Source organism: Zalophus californianus, chromosome 5 (genome assembly GCF_009762305.2).
Source record: "Zalophus californianus isolate mZalCal1 chromosome 5, mZalCal1.pri.v2, whole genome shotgun sequence".
Lineage (NCBI taxonomy): Eukaryota > Metazoa > Chordata > Mammalia > Carnivora > Otariidae > Zalophus > Zalophus californianus.
The window spans coordinates 5896474-5912168 of record NC_045599.1 but is presented as its reverse complement, the minus strand read 5'-3'; the positions used below and the strand labels follow the sequence as shown (position 1 = coordinate 5912168).

General features: G+C 39.6%; 1 pseudogene; it reads right to left on the bottom strand.

Moving 5' to 3' along the window:
• On the bottom strand, positions 1–13950 carry LOC113928652 (annotated as a pseudogene).
• Positions 13951–15695: the final 1745 nt, after the last annotated feature.

Sequence of the window (15695 nt, the reverse complement as noted above, 5' to 3'; positions counted from 1 at the left end):
TCTGAGTAAATCAAGCAAATGTAAACTACCTCATAACATATGAGAATAATGAAAACTATGGGGTGCATTTCTATTACGATTTAAGCGATATAAACCAGGGAGTGCATGGAGAGACCATGGTCAAATCCCCTTTGCATAGCAGTGAAGTATCAGTGTAGAACAGGACCCCACCATTGACAGAACATAACACCATTTGTTGTTATGTTAGGCAATTTGACCCATCTCTGTGACATCTTCTTAAACCTAAGCTCTCTAAAATCTTATGCAAGAAAATTTTAATATCAATAACCTGTGCACTCATAAATTTCAAATGCGGAAAAGTAGATTTTCAAGAACTGGAAGAGAGTGGATGGGAGACCTCCATTCATCAAGCTGTAGGATTCAGCACACTTCATGGCCTTGGCTGCTATGCTGTCATCCTTCACAAGTAAGCAGAAGTTCAACTACTTGGTGAAACTCAATCTCATCCACAGACATGCCCAGCTTCTCTGCAATCTCTCCGACTGACTTCTCATCGAAAGCAAAATGGCCTTGGTAAAGGTTCAAGCACTTCTCCTCCTAGGACAAATCAGTCACTGAAGCAGACCATGAGGGGATGGCCAACGCTGATTTCAGGGCAGAGTTCAAAGCATCCAGACAGATCTTCTCCTTGAGGAAAGCTCTCTTCATCTCAATGGAAGCACCAGACAAATTGGGCAACAGGAACACAAGGGTGTAGCGCTTATGAACAGGGAGCTCCTTCAGCAATGTCTTCTCCAGTCTTGGGAAATTAAAGTCATCCAGGTCAAAGTTGGAGACTAAGAAGGTGCATGGCTCACGCACTCTGATGTTGCTGATATTAGACAAGCAGTTGTCTCAGATCTGCTGAAGCACTCTCTCCCTTTTGAATGACCTGGGCTTGCTTTTCTCTTCATTATATAAATCAATGTCCACCTTGGTTTTAACAAAGTAGAACTTTTTGTCTAGCTTCTTGAATTGGGGGGCCAACATATAATCATTGAATTTAAACTATGAGGTGGAAATGATGATGAAGAGGTCATAGTTAGCAAATCCTACCATTTTAAGATACATATGTGGAATGAAATTGGGGGTTCTATTTCCAGGAAGGTCTCAGAAGATCACACTGGGATATTTTGGATGTTAATAGACCATTTTCTTCCAGTGGTCTTCACAACTCCAAAACTAGCAGAACCCCCATCATCATGACTAAGAACCCACAGTCCATTATAAAACTGGACTTCTCAGTGCCAGATTCCCCAATCACAGCCATATCCAGGGGAGTGTTCTCTGCTTCTACAACTTATTCCTGAATTAGGTTAGCCACATCTTTTAGCTTGGCCTCTTTATATTTAGAATTTAGAACCTCTTTTTTTTTTATTTTTTTATTGTTATGTTAATCACCATATATTACATCATTAGTTTTTGATGTAGTGTTCCACGATTCATTGTTTGTTCATAACACCCAGTGCTCCATGCAGAATGTGCCCTCTTTAATACCCATCACCAGGCTAACCCATCCCCCTACCCTCCTCCACTCCAGAACCCTCAGTTTCTTTTTAAGAGTCCATCATCTCTCATGGTTCGTCTCCCCCCTTCATTCTTCCTCTCCTGCTATCTTCTTCTTTTTCTTTTATCTTAAAATATGTTGCGTTGTTTCAGGAGCACAGATCTCTGATTCAACAGTCTTGCATAATTCACAGTGCTCACCATAGCACATACCCTCCCAAATGTCTATCACCCAGCCACTCCATCCCTCCCAACCCCAAACACACCAGTAACACTCTGTTTCCTGAGATTAAGAATTCCTCATATCTGTGAGGTCATATGATACATGTCTTTCTCTGATTGACTTATTTCACTCAGCATAACACCCTCCAGTTCCATCCACGTCCTTGCAAATGGCAAGATCTCATTCCTTTTGATGGCTGCATAATATTCCATTGTGTATATATACCAATGCTTCTTTATCCATTCATCTGTCGATGGACATCTTGGCTCTTTCCACAGTTTGGCTATTGTGGACATTTCTGCTATAAACATTGGGGTGCATGTACCACTTCGGGTCCCTACATTTGTATCTTTGGGGTAAATACCCAGTAGTGCAATTGCTGGATCGAATGGTAGCTCTAATTTCAACTGTTTGAGGAACCTCCATACTGTTTTCCAGAGTGGTTGCACCAGCTTGCATTCCCACCAACAGTGTAGGAGGGTTCCCCTTTCTCCACATCCCCGCTAACATCTGTCGTTCCCTGACTTGTTAATTTTAGCCATTCTGACGGGTGTGAGGTGGTATCTCATGGAGGTTTTGATTTGGATTTCCCTGATGCCGAGCGATGTTGAGCACTTTTTCATGTGCCTGTTGGCCATTTGGATGTCTTCTTTGGAAAAATGTCTGTTCATGTCTTCTGCCCATTTCTTGATTGGATTATTTGTTCTTTGGGTGTTGACTTTGATAAGTTCTTTATAGATTTCGGATACTAGCCGTTTATCTGATATGTCATTTGCAAATATTTTCTCCCATTCTGTCGGTTGTCTTTTGGTTTTGTGGACTGTTTCTTTGGCTGTGCAAAAGCTTTTTATCTTGATGAAATCCCAATAGTTCATTTTTGCCCTGGCTTCCCGTGCCTTTGGCGATGTTTCTAGGAAGAAGTTGCTGCGACTGAGGTCGAAGAGGTTGCTCCCTGTGTTCTCCTTTAGGATTTTGATGGACTCCTGTCTCACGTTTAGGTCTTTCAACCATTTGGAGTCTATTTTTGTGTGTGGTGTAAGGAAATGGTCCACTTTCATTCTTCTGCATGTGGCTGTCCAATTTTCCCAACATCATTTGTTGAAGAGACTGTCTTTTTGCCATTGGACATTCTTTCCTGCTTTGTCAAAGATGAGTTGACCATAGAGTTGAGGGTCCATTTCTGGGCTCTCGATTCTGTTCCATTGATCTATGTGTCTGTTTTTGTGCCAGTACCATACTGTCTTCATGATGACAGCTTTGTAATAGAGCTGGAAGTCCGGAATTGTGATGCCGCCAGCTTTGCTTTTCTTTTTCAATATTCCTCTGGCTATTTGGGGTCTCTTCTGGTTCCATACAAATTATAGGATTATTTGTTGCATTTCTTTGAAAAAGGTGGATGGTATTTTGATGGGGATTGCATTGAATGTGTAGATTGCTCTAGGTAGCATTGACATCTTCACAATGTTGGTTCTCCCAATCCATGAGCATGGAACATTTTTCCATTTCTTTGTGTCTTCTTCAATTTCTTTCATGAGTATTTTATACTTTTCTGAGTACAGATCCTTTGCCTCTTTGGTGAAATTTATTCCTAGGTATCTTATGGTTTTGGGTGCAATTGTAAATGGGATCGACTCCTTGATTTGTCTCTCTTCTGGCTTGTTGGTGTATAGGAATGCCACTAATTTCTGGGCATTGATTTTATATCCTGCTACTTGACTGAATTCCTGTATGAGTTCTAGCAGTTTTGAGGTGGAGTCTCTTGGGTTTTCCACATACAGTATCATATCATCTGCAAAGAGTGAGAGTTTGGCTTCCTCTTTGCCGATTTGGATGCCTTTGATTTCTTTTAGTTGTCTGATTGCTATGGCTAGGACTTCTAATACTATGTTGAATAGCAGTGGTGAGAGTGGACATCCCTGCCGCGTTCCTGACCTTAGGGGAAAAGCTCTCAGCCTTTCCCCATTGAGAATGATATTCGCTGTAGGTTTTTCATAGAAGGCTTTTATGATATTGAGGTATGTCCCCTCTATCCCTATACTCTGAAGAGTTTTCATCAAGAAAGGATGCTGTACTTTGTCAATTGCTTTTTCTGCATCTATTGAGAGGATCATATGATTCTTGTTCTTTCTTTTGTTAATGTATTGTATCACATTGATTGATTAGTAAGATGTCAGAACTAGAATTCAAAAAAATTGCCTTGCAGCCCAGGGATAAATCCCACTTGGTCGTGGTGAATAATCCTTTTAATGTACTGTTGGATCCTATTGGCTAGGATTTTGGTGAGAATTTTTGCATCCATGTTCATCAAGGATATTGGTCTCTAATTCTCATTTTTGATGGGGTCTTTGTCCGGTTTTGGGATCAAGGTAATGATGGCCTCATAAAATGAGTTTGGAAGTTTTCCTTCCATTTCTATTTTTTGGAACAGTTTCAGGAGAATAGGTATTAATTCTTCTTTAAATGTCTGATAGAATTCCCCTGGGAAGCCATCTGGCCCTGGGGTTTTGTTTCTTGGGAGATTTTTGATGACTGCTTCAATTTCCTTAGTGGTTATAGGTCTGTTCAGGTTTTCTATTTCTTCCTGCTTCAATTTTGGTAGTGGATACATCTCTAGGAATGCTCCCATTTCTTCCAGGTTATCTAATTTGCTGGCATAGAGGTGCTCATAATATGTTCTTATAATTGTTTGTATTTCTTTAGTGTTGGTTGTGATCTCTCCTCTTTCATTCATGATTTTGTTGATTTGGGTCATTTCTCTTTTCCTTTTGTTCAGTCTCGCCAGGGGTTTCTCAATCTTGTTAATTCTTTCAAAGAACCAGCTCCTAGTTTCGTTGATCTGTTCTACTGTTCTTTTGGTTTCTATTCTGCTCTGATCTTTATTATTTCTCTTCTCCTGCTGGGTTTAGGCTTTATTTGCTGTTCTTTCTCCAGCTCCTTTAGGTGTAGGGTTAGGTTGTGTACTCGAGACCTTTCTTGTTTCTTGAGAAAGGCTTGTATTGCTATATACTTTCCTTTCAGGACTGCCTTTGCTGTATCCCAAAGATTTTGAACAGTTGTGTTTTCATTTTCATTGGTTTCCATGAATGTTTTTAATTCTTCTTTAATTTCCTGGTTGACCCATTCATTCTTTAGTAGGATGCTCTTTAGCCTCCATGTATTTGAGTTCTTTCCGACTTTCCTCTCGTGATTGAGTTCTAGTTTCAAAGCACTCTGGTCTGAAAATATGCAGGGAATGATCCCAATCTTTTGGTACCGGTTTAGACCTGATTTGTGACCTAGGATGTGATCAATTCTGGAGAATGTTCCATGGGCACTAGAGAAGAATGTGTATTCCGTTGCTTTGGGATGGAATGTTCTGTGAAGTCCATTTGGACCAGTGTGTCATTTAAAGTCTTTATTTCCTTGTTGATCTATTGCTTAGATGATCTGTCCATTTCAGTCAGGGGGGTGTTGAAGTCCCCCACTATTATTGTATTTTTGTCAATGTGTTTCTTTGCTTTTGTTATTAATTGCCTTATATAATTGGCTGCTCCCATGTTCGGGGCATAGATATTTACAATTGTTAGATCTTCTTCTTGGATAGACCCTTTAAGTAGGATATAGTGTCCTTCCTCATCTCTTATTACAGTCTTTGTTTTAAAATCTAGTTTGTCTGATATAAGGATTGCCACCCCAGCTTTCTTTTGGTGTCCATTAGCATGGTCAATGGTTTTCCACCCCCTCACTTTCAATCTGGGGGTGTCTTTGGGTCTAAAATGAGTCTCTTGCAGACAGCAGGTGGATGGGTCTTGTTTTTTAATCCAATCTGATAGCCTGTATCTTTTGATTGGGGCATTGAGCAGGGTAACTATTGAAAGGTATGAATTTAGTGCCATTGTATTACTTGTAAGGTGACTCTTACTGTATGTTATCTGTGTTCCTTTCTGATCTTTGCTGCTTTTAGGCTCTCTCTTTGCTTAGAGGACCCTTTTCAATATTCCTTGGAGGGCAGGTTTCGTGTTTGCAAATTCTTTTAGTTTTTGTTTGTTCTGGAAGCTTTTTATCTCTCCTTCTATTTTCAAGTCAGCCTAGCTGGATATAGTATTCTTGGCTGCATATTTTTTCGTTTAGTGCTCTGAAGATATCTTGCCAGTCCTTTCTGGCCTGCCAGGTCTATGTGGATAGGTCTGTTGCCAATCTAATGTTTCTACCATTGTAGGTTACATATCTCCTCCCAAGCTGCTTTCAGGATTTTCTCTTTGTCTCTGAGACTCGTAAGTTTTACTATTAGATGTCGGGGTGTTGAACTATTATTATTGATTTTGAGAGGGGTTCTCTGTGCCTCCTGGATTTTGATGCCTGTTTCCTTCTTCACATTAGGGAAGTTCTCTGCTATTATTTGCTCCAATATACCTTCTGCCCCCCTCTCTCTCTCTTCTTCTTCTGGGATCCCAATTATTCTAATGTTGTTTCGTCTTATCGTATCACTTATCTCTCGAATTCTGCCCTCGTTATCCTGTAGTTGTTTCTCTCTCTTTTTCTCAGCCTCTTTATTTTCCATCATTTGGTCTTCTATATCGCTGATTCTCTCTTCTGCCTCATTTATCCTAGCAGTTAATGCCCCATTTTTGATTGCACCTCATCGATAGCCTTTTTGATTTCGACTTGTTTAGATTTTAGTTCTTTTATTTCTCCAGAAAGGTTTTCTCTAATAACTTCCACGCTTTTTTCAAGCCCAGCTAGTATCTTTAAAGTCATGATTCTGAACTCTAGGTCCGACATTGTACTAATGTCAGTATTGAGTAGGTCCCTGGCTGACGGTACTACCTCTTGTTCTTTTTGCTGAGGTGATTTTTTTCGTCTTTTCATTTTGTCCAGAGGAGAATAAATGAATGAGAGAACAAAATGCTAACAGGTTTACAACGTCCCCAGCAAATATACTGTATACAAATCAGAAAAGACCTGAAACCAGGGGAAAAGAAAGGGAAAGAAAGAAAAAAGAAAGAGAAAAAAAAAGAAAAAAAAGATAAAAACAAAAACAGAACAATACAAAAAAAGCAGAATGTGATCAAATATGATCAGGCTAGTGCATAGATCAGTGCCACACACTAGATTTTGGGCGTATTTTGGTCTGTTAGAAAAAAGTGCCTCCTAAATTTTAAAGGAAGAATGACATATATACAAAATAAGGGTTGATACAATGAAGGGATGGAAGATGACTGTAAAGATGAAAATTATAAAAGATTTTATAAAAGGACTTGATAAGATAAGAAATTGTTTGAAAAAAGAAAGAAGAAGATTTAAGAAAAAAAAAAGGAAAAAGGAAGAGAATGTGATCAGGCAGGAGACTAGAACAAAGCCATACACTAGTGATTTGGGGTATATTTTGATCTGTTAGAAGAAACTGTATCTCAAAATTTTAAAGAGAGAACAACTTATATATATATGCCAAAAATAAGGGTAACTACTATGAAGGGATAAAATATGACTCTAAAAATGAAAAATAAAAAAATTTTTTTTTAAAAAAAGGGATTGATAAGATGTTGGTTGAAAAAGGGAAAAAGAAAAATAAAAAAAAAACAGTTAACAAAAATTAACTTTGATGAACTAATGAATCTTGGTTAAAAAAAAAGCCATGAATTCTATGTGCAGTATTCCCCTGGCCCTGGAGTTCTCCCATTCTCCTTGATCGGTAAACTTGGTCTTGGCTTGCTGGCTGTTCGTGCTGATCTTCTGGGGGAGGGACCTGTTGCTGTGGATCGCAAATGTCTTTGCCGGAGGCGGAATTGCCCCGCCCTTGTCCGTCCCAGCTAAAGAAGCTGCTCGGGTTTGCTCTCAGGAGCTTTTGTTCCCTGCAAGCTCTCGGTACAGCTTTGGAGGACCAGGGCAAAAATGGTGGCCTCCCAAACTCCACCCAGAGGAGTTGAGAACTCGGGGCCCCGCTCCTCAGTGTGCCCCCAGAGAAAAGCAGTCACTCCCGTCTCCCTGGTCCGGCCGCATTGCGTGCTCACCCGGCCTGTGACCGAGCGTTGCTATCTCTGGCACCCGGCCCCGTGTGGAGTCTCCAAACCCAGCAGATCCCTGCGGTGTGTTTCTGCGCCGCTCCTCCCCGGGAAGGAAGGGGAGTCTCCCCGGCTCTGCCGCTGGTTGGGTCCCTGCTGGAGGAGCAGTGGCCCGACTGGGCCGCGGATCACAGTTTATGGCAACCCCGAGCTGAGAGCCCGTGACTCGGCTCCGTCTCTGCAGCCGGCTTCCCTGCTCCGATACCTGGGAGCTCTGCCGCACTCAGGCACCCCCGGTCTTTCTGTGACCCCAAGGGTCCTGAGACCACACTGTCACGGGAGGATTCCACCCCCTGCTTAGCCACTGTAGCGACGTCCCTCAGCAGAGCCGACTTCTAAAAGTTCCGATTTTGTGCTCTGCTGCTCAACCACTTGCCAGAAGCGGCCGGCGGAGGCCCCTCACCCGCCATCTCTCCTCCCAAATATCGCCTCGGATTCACTTCTCCGCACGTCCTACCTTCCAGTAAGTGGTCGCTTCTCTGTTCAGAGAGTTGTTGCTACTCTCCTCTTCGATCTCCTGTTGAGTTCGTAGGTGTTCAGAATGGTTTGATCCTTATTCAGCTGAATTCCTGAGACCAGAGGAAATCTAGGTCTCCTACTCCTCCGCCATCTTTCTCCACCCTCCTATACCACCTCTTCTTTATCCATTCATCTATCGATGGACATCTGGGCTCATTACATTGTTGTGTATTGTGGACATTGCTGCTATAAACATCGGGTTTCAAGTACCCCTTCAAATCACTATGGTTGTATCCTCTGGGTAAACACCTAGTAGTGTAATTGCTGGGTTGTGGTTGGCTCTATTTTTAACTTTTTGAGGAACCTCCATGCTGTTTCCCAGAGTGGCTGTATCAGCTTGCATTCCCACCAGCAGTGTAAGAGGGTTCCCCTTTACTCCACATCCTTACCAATATTTGTCATTTCCTGATTTGTTAATTTTAGCCATTCTGACTGGTGAGAGGTGGTATCTCAATGTGGTTTTGATTTGTATTTCCCTGATGGCTAGTGATGTGGAGCATTTTTTCATGTGTCTGTTGGCCATTTATATGTCTTCTTTGGAGAAATGGCTGTTCATGTCTTCTGACCATTTCTTGACTGGATCATTTGTTTTTTTGAGTGTTGAGTTTGATAAGTTCTTCTTAATTTATTTTTAAAATTTTTTAATTTAAATTCAACTAGCCAACATATAGTACATCATTAGTTTCAGATGTAATGTTCAATAATTTATCAGTTGTGTATAACACCCAGTGCTCACCACAACACGTGCACTCTTAATGGCCAACACTCAATCACCCCATCCTCCTACCCACCTCCCCTCCAGCAACCCTCAGTTTGTTTCCAATAGTTAAGAATTTTTCATGATTTTTCTCCCTCTCTCATGACTTCCCATTCAGTTTTCCTCCCTTCCTCTATGATCCTTCTGTGCTGTTTCTTATATTTCACATATGAGTGAAACCATATGATAATTGTCTTTCTCTGTTTGACTTATTTTGTTCAGCATATTACCCTCCAGTTCCTTTTACATTGATGTAAATCGTAAGTATTCATCCCTTCTGATGTCTGAGTAATATTCCATTGTATATATGAACCACATCTTCTTTATCCATACATCTGTCCATGGACATCTCATCTCTTTCCACACTTTGAGTATTGTGGACATTGCTGCTATGAACATTGGGGTGCATGTATCCCTTCAAATCACTACATTTGTATCTTCAGGGTAAATACCTGGTAGTGCAATTGCTGGGTCATAGGGTACCTCTATTTTGAACTTCTTGAGGAAACTCCACACTGTTTTCCAGAAAGGCTGTACCAGCTTGCACTCCCTCAATGAGTTATGTGTAAGAGGGTTCCCCTTGCTCAACATCCTCACCAACATATGTTGTTTCCTATCTTGTTAATTTTAGCCATTCTGACTGGTGTGAGGTGGTATCTCATTGTGGTTTTGATTTGTATTTCCCTAATGGCTAGTGAGGTGGAGCATTTTTTCATGTGTCTGTTGGCTATGTGTGTCTTCTTTGGAGAAATGTCTGCTCATATCTTCTGCCCATTTCTTGACTGGATTATTTATTTTTTGGGTGTTGAGTTTGATAAGTTCTTTATAGATCTTGGATACTCGACCTTTAACTGATATTTCATTTGCAAATACCTTCTCCCATTCTATAGGTTGCCTTTTTTGTTGACTGTTTCCTTTGCTGTACAGAAGCTTTTTATTTTGATGAGGTTGCAATAGTTCAATTTTGCTTTTGATTCCCTGGCGTTTGGGGACATGTCTAGCTAGAAGTTGTTTCAGCCAAGGTCAAAGAGGTTGCTGCCCAGTTCTCCTCTAGGATTTTGATGGATTCCTGTCTCACATTTAGGTCTTTCATCCATATGGAGTCTATTTTTTTGTATTGTGTAAGAAAATAGTCCAGTTTCATTTATCTGCATGTGGCTGTCCAATTTTCCCAACACCATTTATTGAAGAGACTGTCATTTTTCTATTAGATATTCATTCCTGCTTTGTCAAAGATTAGTTGACCATAGAGTTGAGAGTCCATTTCTGGGTTCTCTATTCTGTTACATTGATCTGTGTGTCTGTTATTGTGCCAGTATCATACTGTCTTGATGATTATACCTTCATAATATAATCTGAAGTCCAGAATTATGATTCCACCAGCTTTGGTTTTCTTTTTCAACATTCCTCTAGCTATTGGGGTCTTTTTTGCTTTCATATAAATTTTCAGATTGTTTTTTCCAGCTCTGTGAAAAATGCTGGTGGTATTTTGATAGGAACTGCATTGAAAGTGTAGATTGCTTCGGGTAGCATAGACATTTTAACAATATTTGTTCTTCCATTCCAGGAACATAGAACGTTTTTCCATTTCTTCGTGTCTTCCTTAATTTCTTTTCTAAGTGTTCTATAGTTTTCAGAGTACAGATCATTTACCTCTTTGGTTAGGTTTATTGTTAGGTATCTTATGGTTTTTAGTGCAATTGTAAATGGGATCAATTCCTTGATTTCTCTTTCTTCTGTCTCTTTGTTAGTGTATAGAAATGCAGCTGACTTCTGTGCATTGATTTTTTATCCTGCAACTTTGCTGAATTCCTGTATCAGTTTTGGCAATTTTGGGCTGGAGTCTTTGGGTTTTCTACATAGAGTATCATGTCTTCTGCAAAGGGTGAGAATTCGGCTTCTTATTTGCCAATTTAGATACCTTTTGTTTCTTTTTGTTGTCTGATTCCTGAGGTTAGGACTTCCAGTACTATGTTAAACAACAGTGGTGAGAGTGGGCATCCCCGTCGTGTTCCTGACCTTAGGGGAAAATCTCTGTTTTTCCCCATTGGGAATGATGTTCTCTGTGGGTTTTTCATAGATGTCTTTTATGATTTTGAGGTATGTCCCCTCTATTGCTTTACTGTGGAGAGTTTTAATCAGAAAAGATGTTCTATTTTGTCAGTTTTTTTCCCCTGCATCTTGAGAGGATCATACGGTTTTGTCTTTTCTTTTATTAATGTGGTATATCACATTCATTAATTTGTAGATATTGAACTACCATGCAGCCTAGGAATAAGTTCCACTTGGTCGTGGTGAATAATACTTTTAAAGTAATGTTGAATCCTATTGGCTAGTATCTTGATGAGAATATTTGCATCCATGTTCATCAGAGATATTCGTCTGTAATTCTCTTTTTGGGTGGGGTCTTTGGTTTTGGGATCAAAGAATTGCTGGCCTCATAGAACAAGTTTGGAAGTTTTCTTTCCATTTCTATTTTTTTGAAACAGCTTCTGAAGAATAAGTGTTAGTTTTCTTTAAATGTTTGGTAGATTTCCACTGGGAGGCCATCTAGTCCTGGACTCTTGTTTTTGGGGAGATTTTTGATTACTGCTTCAATTTCTTTGCTGGTTATGGGACTGTTCAGACTTTCTATTTCTTCCTCTTTCAGTTTTGTTAGTTATATGTTTCTAGGAATGCAACCATTTCTCCCAGATAGTCTAATTTGTTGGCATATAGTTGCTCATAATATGCTTTTATAATCTTTTGTATTTCTTGGGTGTTGGCTGTGATCTCATTCTCTCATTTATCTTTTTTTTTTTTTAATTTGGGTCCTTCCTCTTTTCATTTTGATAAGTCTGGCTAGGGGTTTATCAGTCTTTTTAATTTTTCAAAGAATCAGCTCTTAGTTTTGTTAATCTGTTCTACTGTTCTTTTGAGTTCTATTTCATTGATTCAATCTAATCTTTATTATTTCTCTTCTCCTCCTGGATTTAAGCTTTATTTGCTGTTCTTTTTCCAGCTCCTGTAGGTGTAATCTTAGGTTGTATATTTGAGACTTCTTTGTTCCTTGAGAACAGTTTGTATTGCTATGTACTTCCTTCTTAGGACCATCTTTACTGCATTCCAAAGGTTTTGAAGAGTTTATTTCCAGTTTCATTTGTTTCCAAGAATTTTTAATTCTTCCTTAATTTCCCGGTTGACCCATTCATTCTTTAGTAGGATGCTCTTTAATCTCCATGTATTTGTGTTCCTTCCACATTTTCTCCTGTGATTTAGTTCAAGTTTGAAAGTAGTGTGGTCTGAAGATACGCAGGGAAGGATCCCAATCTTCCGGTACCAGTTGAGACCTGATTTGTGATCTAAGATGCGATCTATTCTGGAGACTGTTCCATGTGTACTCGAGAAGAACATGTATTCTGTTGTTTTAGGATGGCATGCTCTGTATATATTTGTGAAGTCCATCTAGTCCAGTGTGTCATTCAAAGCCCTTGTTTTCTTGTTGATCTTCTGCTTATATGATCTGTCCATTCCTGTGCGTGGGGTGTTAAATTCCTCTACTATTATTGTATTATTATCAGTGTTTCCTTAATTTTGTGATTAATTGGCTTATATAAATGACTGTTCCTATGTTAGGGGCATAAATATTTACAATTTGACATCTTTTTGGATAAACCCCCTTATTATTATATGGTGTCCTTCTACATCTCTTATTACAGCCTTCAGTATAAAATCTAGTTTGTCTGATATAAGGATTGCTACCCCAGCTTTCTTTTGATGTCCATTACTATGATAAATGATTCTCCACCCCCCCATTTTCAATCTGGAGGTATCTTGGGTCTAAAATGAGTCTTTTGTGGATGGGTCTTGCCTTTTTATTCAATTTGACACCCTGATCTCCTGACTGGAGTATTTAATACATTTATACTTAGAGTAATTATTGAAAGATATGGATTTAGTGCCATTGTATTACTGTAAAGTCGGTGTTTCTGTATACTGTCTCTTTCTGTCTTTCTGGTCTATGTTACTTTTGAGCTCTCTCTTCACTTACAGGATCCCCTTTAATATTTCTTGCAGGGATGTTTTAGTGATCACAAATTCTTTAGTTTGTTTGTCCTGTAAGCTCATTATCTCTCCTATTCTCAATGACAGCCTTGCTGGATAAAGTATTCTTGGCTGCATATTTTTCTCATTCATCACCTTGAATATATCATGCCAGTCCTTTGGCCTGCCAGGTCTCTGTGGACATGTCTGCTGCTACCCTTATGTTTCTACCCTTGTAGGTTAAGGACCTCTTGTCCTGAGCTGCTTTCAGGATTTTCTCTTTATCTCTGAAATTTGCCAGCTTCATTATTATATGTGGAGTTGATAACCTATTTTTATTGATTTGAAGGGAGTTCTCTGTGCCTCCAGGACTTGAAGACCAGTTTCCTTCCCCCAGATTAGGAAGTTCTCATCTATAATTTGTTCAAATAAACCTTCTGCCCCCCTCTCTCTCTTTCCTCTTCCTCTGAGACTCCAATTATTCTAATATTGTTTTGCTTTATGTTTCACTGATCTCTCAAATCCTCCCTTTGTGATCTAGTAATTGTTTATCTCTCTTTTTCTCAGCTTCCTTATTCTCCATCATTTTGTCTTCTATATCATTAACTCTCTCTTCTGCCTCATTTATCTTAGAAGTTAGAGGCTCCATTTTTTATTGCATCTCAGTAATAGCCATTTTGATTTTGGTCTGATTAGATTTTAGTTCTTTTATTTCTACAGTAAGGGATTCTCTAGTGTCTTCTATACTTTTTTTCAAGCCCAGCTACCATCTTTATAATTTTTTTGAATTCTAGTTCTGACATCTTACTAATATCCATGTTAATTAAATCCCTGTCAGTGAGTACTGCCTCTTGTTCTTTTTTGGGGTGAGTTTTTCCCATCTCATCATTATGTCCAGAAAACAATAGATGAAAGAGAGAGAAAATGCAAAACTAGCACTGCAATATATGCACTAAGGAAATCAGAATAGAACAGAAACCAAAAAAAAAAAAAAAAGGGGGGGGAGAGAAAGAAAGAAAGAATCAAACAAGGAGGAGAACAGAACACAAAGTAAACTAGATCCTGGGTGTATTTTGGGCAGTTTGTTTGAGGAAACTATGTCCCAAAGTAGGAAAGAAAGAAAAACTTTAATATATACAAAAATAAAACTGAATACAATGAGAGGAAACAAAAATGAAAAATATATATATAATGTAAATATAAAAATTAAAATTAAAAAAAACAAAATGGGAATTGTTAAATAAGAAAATAGCTAAAAAGGAAAAAATATCAAACTGAAAGACTACAGAATAAGAAAAAATGATGAATGTTATATACTGTTACCTTAGAGCTTAAGTTTTGCAGTTCTGTATGATTAGTAAACTTGGTATTAGCCTCTTGTTCTTGCTGGTCTTTTGGGGGAGGGCCCTGTTGCACTGATTCTCAGACGTCTGCCTGGGTGAAATGCACCGCCCTTGCCAGGGAGCTAGGCTCAGGGCAAATGGCTCTGGATTGCACTATATGGTGCTGTATTGCTACCTGAAGGCTTTCAGTACCAGTGGGGGGGGGGGATAAAAAAAAACCCAAATCCTTAGCCCCAGAGCTGAATGTTCGCACCCCCCACCCCCACTCTTCAGTGAGCCCTCACAGAAAAGCAATCACTCTTGTCTCCCTGGTTTCCATCTGAACTCTATGTTCACCCAGCCTGTGACCAAGCATTTTTTATCTCAGGCATGCAACCCTGTTTCAAGTCTCCAAATTTTATGGATCCTGTGGTGTAGACCCTCACCCTTCCTCAGGGTAGGAAAGGGGGAGGTTCTCACTAGGTTTCTGCCCTTTGCTCAGCCCCTGCTTGGAGAGTGGTCACCCAACCAAGCAGCAGTTTGTGGTTTATGGCAACACTGAGTAGAAAGCCAGCTCCAAAACTTACTGTTTGCAGCAGGCTTCCCTGCTCTAATATTTGGGAACTCTGTCACACTCAGGCACCCCCCTATTCTTTTTGTGGCCCTGGGGATCCTGAGACCATGCTGTCCTACCTGGGATTCTGCCCTGCTTGACTACCTGAGCCTTTCAGGTAGGATGTCTCCCACCCACGCAGACTTCAAAAGTTCCAATTTTGTGCTTCCACTGCTTAAATACTTTCTGGTAGACTCCTTAAGCTAGACCCTCCCCCCCGACAGTTTATCTTCTGATATATCTCCCCAGATTCATATCTTTGCACCTCCTACCTTGCAAAAGTTTGGCTTTTCTATTTGTAGAATTTCAGCAATTCTTTTCTAAGATCTCCAGTTAACTTTGAAAGTATTCAGAATGATTTGATAACTATCAAGCTGAATTCCAAGGACCAGATAAAATTAGAGTCCCCTATTCCTCTGCCATATTAACTCCTCCTTTTTCTCCCAGAGAAAGATTTCTTAAATGAGATGATACCTATATAAAGATACCAAGATGGCAGCTGTATAACACAGACTGATCAATGTAATACCTTTGACTACATTAAAGTGAAAAGCTTCTCTTCATGAAAACAAATGCAAAAAGAAAGTTTAAAAATCACAAATCTGGAGAAGATTTTTGCATAAATGTAGTCAACTAATGATCAATGGAAAGAAAGTATTTTAAAAATTCCAGAAGTCACTAAGAAAAACTG